The following is a 5,199-nucleotide window of genomic DNA, read 5'->3' as shown; positions in this document are numbered from 1 at the left end:
AACTATGTAGACATGACCGAGACACGTCTCCGGTCAATAACCAATAGCGGGACCTGGATGCCCATATTGGCTCCCACATATTCTATGAAGATCTTTTATCGGTCAGACCGCATAACAACATACGTTGTTCCCTTTGTCACCGGTATGTTACTTGCCCGAGATTTGATCATCGGTATCTCGATACCTAGTTCAATCTCGTTACCGGCAAGTCTCTTTACTCGTTCCGTAACACATCATCCCGCAACTAACTCATTAGTCACAATGCTTGCAAGGCTTATAGTGATGTGCATTACCGAGTGGGCCCAGAGATACCTCTCCGACAATTGGAGTGACAAATCCTAATCTCGAAATACGCCAACCCAACAAGTACCTTTGGAGACACCTGTAGAGCACCTTTATAATCACCCATTTACGTTGTGACGTTTGGTAGCAGACAAAGTGTTCCTCCGGTAAACGGGAGTTGCATAATCTCATAGTCATAGGAACATGTATAAGTCATGAAGAAAGCAATAGCAACATACTAAACGATCGAGTGCTAAGCTAACGGAATGGGTCAAGTCAATCACGTCATTCTCCTAATGTGGTGATCTCGTTAATCAAATGACAACTCATGTCTATGGCTAGGAAACATAACCATCTTTGATTAACGAGCTAGTCAAGTAGAGGCATACTAGTGACACTCTGTTTGTCTATGTATTCACACATGTATTATGTTTCCGGTTAATACAATTCTAGCATGAATAATAAACATTTATCATGATATAAGGAAATATATAATACTTTATTATTGCCTCTAGGGCATATTTCCTTCAAGTTGATACTGAAAAAAATATAATTCTTACATAAAATTGATATTAGGGCTTCTCCAAAGCAGACCCTCAAACTGTGTGAGCGGTTCAGATGCACTTTTTGCGGCAAACCCAAGGCAAACTTGGGGGCGGGGGGCTTTGCGGGAGTGCGGACAACAGACACATAAGACTCTGACACCTCTGGCCCACTAAAAACCAGACCAACCCTCCCCGGGACCTCCTGCCTCCATCCTCCCATTTTCTCTCTTGCTCTTTTTCTCTCTTGCCGTCGTCGCTGCTCCACCACCCCAGCCGCGTCGCCACACCTCTGCCGGAACTCAACGAGTCCGTCACCTCCAACGGTACACCCGGCTCCAAGCCGCTTCTCCTCCGCTGCCATTCTGCACCTCTCCTCCGACCGCTACGCAGGTACCATCAGCTCCTATGATACTCACCATGTCCGGCAACTGTTCGGTGAAATGCCTAGGTTATCATTTCTGAAGACAAAAGACCCCAGCTCCAAACATGCTCAAGGACTAATGACGGTGCACTACACCGGGGACGCCCCATCGGCTACCAAGTATGGTAGTGGGCTGGCCTCAGGGCCCATGAGGTCTGGTGGAAGTCCGGCATCAGGAGGCAACCCGAGGGCTCGACTGGAAGCCAGAAGACCATCTTGGAGTGCAAGCCAAGATGATGGAGGTGTGAGATTGGACAGGCACCGTGTAAACCCTCACCCTCGTCACCTATATAAGGCTGGGCTAGGGTTAGTCGTTCCCATCTACTCACATAGACTATACTCTCGGTAGACATATTCATCATCTCCCTTGTAACCCCTCACACGAGGTGTTCCATTTTCAATACAAAACAAAGCATGACATAGGGGATTACGTCACCATGAGGCCCCAAATCTGGGTAACCTCCTTGTGTGAACTCCCTTCTGGTACTTTCTGAGCAACCTACCTTTGGTTGCCTTGTTAACCATCGCGGCTCTGCCTACCCCGGCTATTTAAAGTCGACCGACCACATCCCCAAAACCCTACCCCTCCGAGCTCTTCTCACATGGTTTGAGCTGTCATACAACTAGTCTGTAGTTTGCATCAACGTGAGTCCTCCGCCGTCGCAATGGGTGGCATTGTTTGTTCATGTGGAGGCAGCTGTCGCGGGCGCACCGCGTCAACATCGGAGCAGAGCTCCACTTAACAACGCATGCTGCCAGGCCCGCACTAAGGTGGGCCAACCTCCGAGCTCTTCGGAGCTAAGCTCGTAGGAGGTGGGCGACCCCACGATGATGGCGGAGGTCGCAGACAAGGAGGCGCTGAAGGAAATATGCCCTAGAGGCAAAAATAAACTTGTTATTTATATTTCCTTATATCATGATAAATGTTTGTTATTCATGATAGAATTGTATTAACCGGAAACTTGATACAGTGTGAATACATAGACAAAACATAATGTCCCTAGTATGCCTCTACTTGACTAGCTCGTTTATCAAAGATGATTATGTTTCCTAGCCATAGACATGTGTTGTCATTTGATGAACGGGATCACATCATTAGAGAATGATGTGATGGACAAGACCCATCCATTAGCATAGCACTATGATCGTTTAGTTTTATTGCTATTGCTTTCTTCATGACTTATACATGTTCCTGTGACTATGAGATTATGCAACTCCCGAATACCGGAGGAACACCTTGTGTGCTATCAAACGTCACAACGTAACTGGGTGATTATAAAGATGCTCTACAGGTGTCTCCGATGGTGTTTGTTGAGTTGGCATAGATCGAGATTAGGATTTGTCACTCCTAGTATCGGAGAGGTATCTCTGGGCCCTCTCGGTAATGATCATCACTATAAGCCTTGCAAGCAATGTGACTAATGAGTTAGTTGCGGGATGATGCATTATGGTACGAGTAAAGAGACTTGCCGGTAACGAGATTGAACTAGGTATGATGATACCGACGATCGAATCTCGGGCAAGTGACATACCGATGACAAAGGGAACAACGTATGTTGTTGTGCGGTTTGACCGATAAATATCTTCGTAGAAAATGTAGGAACCAATATGAGCATCCAGGTTCCGCTATTGGTTATTGACCGAAGATGAGTCTCGGTCATGTCTACATAGTTCTCGAACCCGTAGGGTCCGCACGCTTAACGCTCAATGACGATATGTATTATGAGTTTTGTGATTTGATGTACCGAAGGTTGTTCGGACTCCCGGATGTGATCACGGACATGACGAGGAGTCTCGAAATGGTCGAGACATAAAGAATGATATATTGGACGATGTTATTCGGACACCGGATGAGTTCCGGGGGTCACCGGATAAATATCGGAGTGGCAGAAGGGTTATCGGACCCACCGGAGAAGTAATGGGCCTTATTGGGCCGAGGGGAGAGAGAGAGGGGCAGCCAAGGGCTGGCCGCCCCCCCATGGGCCTAGTATGAATTGGACTAGGGGGAGGGGCGGCGCCCCTCCTTCCTTCTCTTTCCCATCTCCTTCCGTCTTCTCCTAGTTGGACTAGGAAAGGGGGGATTCAACTCCTACTTGGAGTAGGATTGCCCCCCTTGGCCGCGCCCTATGAGGGCCGGCCGGCCTCCCCCTGCTCCTTTATATACGGGGGCACGGGGGACCCCATAGACACACAAGTTGATCTTTTAGCCGTGTGCGGTGCCCCCCTCCACAGAAACAGACCTCGGTCATATCGTCGTAGTGCTTAGGCGAAGCCCTGCGCCGGTAACTTCATCATCATCGTCGCCACGCCGTCGTGCTGACGGAACGCTCCCTCGACCTCAACTGGATCAAGAGTACGAGGGACGTCATCGAGCTGAACGTGTGCTGAACACGGAGGTGCCGTACGTTCGGTGCTAGGATTGGTCGGATCGTGAAGACGTACGACTACATCAACCCCGTTGATATAACGCTTCCGCTTTCGGTCTACGAGGTACGTGGACACACTCTCCCGCTCGTTGCTATGCATCACATAGATAGATCTTGCATGATCGTAGGTAAATTTTTTGAAATACTGCGTTCCCCAACAGGCGACTACGTAGGTGGTGGTGGACTTCGACACCGCACTGGTGCCCGGGGTTCAGACTGTTGCGGGCGGAGCGACAATACGACCCGACGCTCCTCGAGGAGCATCGGTTGGCGGTGGATTAGCTAGAGGCGCAGCGCTCGTCCGATGCTACCATCGTGACAATGGTTGCGGCGAACCCGGGCATCATCAACATGAACCAAGTGGTATTCACGTCCAAGCACAGTGCCCGCACGGTTCGCCGTGAGAGGTGGCAGCTCCGTGTCAACGAGACGAAGCATGACCGCCTCTTCGAGGAGCTAGAGACGGAGGACGATGATGCCGAAGAGTCATCCGTCGTCAACACCACCTTGATCGTGCCGACCGTCAAAGACGACGAGGCCGAACCGTCTAGGACGGGGTTCCTCGACCTCACCTCAGAAGGGGAGTACTCCCTCCGTCCTAAAAAGCTTGTCCCAAGCTTGTCCCTCAAATGAATGTATCTACCACTAACTTGATGCTAGATACATTCATTTGAGGGACAAGTTTTTTTGGACGGAGGGAGTAGTAGATTAGAACGGTTGTTTTAGGAATCCATTGCTATGTAAGTAATCCAAAAATTAATGAAAAAATGTTGTCCGTTTATACTTAATGACTTCGATTGGACGGACGTCCATTAGGTGATCTGTGTTGGAGTTATACGATGAGGACATCCATGCGAGCCCAAACCATTGAAGACAAAGGACGTTTAACAGAATTTGAGCGCAAACCTCAGTTCCGAGCAAGACAACGCCTATGCTGATCCCCAATTATAAGTTATTAAAGAAGTAATCGAATTTAAAACATGAAGCGGGGATAGCTCAGTTGGGAGAGCGTCAGACTGAAGATCTGAAGGTCGCGTGTTCGATCCACGCTCACCGCAAATATAACTTTTTTCTCCTTTAGTTGTCATCGTTTTTATTTTGGCACCCACCTTAGTGTGAACAATGGAGTGCCGAGGTGTAAACGACGTCTGCATTCACTACTACTGTGCTTGTAGCTAGATCGGCGAACTGATGGTGCTCCCTCCCCCTCGTCGATCTTACTATGGTAAAGCATTTTTACTGTGCTAGATCGGCCACCTGATGGTACATTTTTTTTATAGTTTTGCGAAAACCCGCATAAAAACCGTTATAACACGCCCATAAAAAAGGCACGCTAGTTGATCTGCCTACCCACAAGATCCACACACATCATTGTTTACAATGTCATCGTCATCATTTCTTTCTGAGCAAGTGACTTTAACTTCACAAGGACCACTCCGAACAAACGACACACGGGAACCATGTCGGCCTATGCCAACCAGTCTCGCCCAAACGAGTCGAGGACCAAGTAGCTAGAGAAAGAAGC

At 48.6% G+C, this 5,199-nt stretch overlaps 1 non-coding gene across 1 annotated transcript; it reads left to right on the top strand.

The window, feature by feature from the left end:
• The first annotated feature begins 4,659 nt into the window (after positions 1-4,659).
• TRNAF-GAA (transfer RNA phenylalanine (anticodon GAA)) lies at positions 4,660-4,732 on the top strand. The gene has a single exon. It is a non-coding gene; the product is annotated as a tRNA-Phe (tRNA).
• The last annotated feature ends 467 nt before the right edge of the window (positions 4,733-5,199 follow it).

The sequence above is a fragment of the Triticum aestivum genome, chromosome 3D (assembly GCF_018294505.1).
Source record: "Triticum aestivum cultivar Chinese Spring chromosome 3D, IWGSC CS RefSeq v2.1, whole genome shotgun sequence".
NCBI classification, from domain to species: domain Eukaryota; kingdom Viridiplantae; phylum Streptophyta; class Magnoliopsida; order Poales; family Poaceae; genus Triticum; species Triticum aestivum.
The sequence above is the reverse complement of the archived record's forward strand: the minus strand, read 5'-3'. Positions and strand labels throughout refer to the sequence as shown.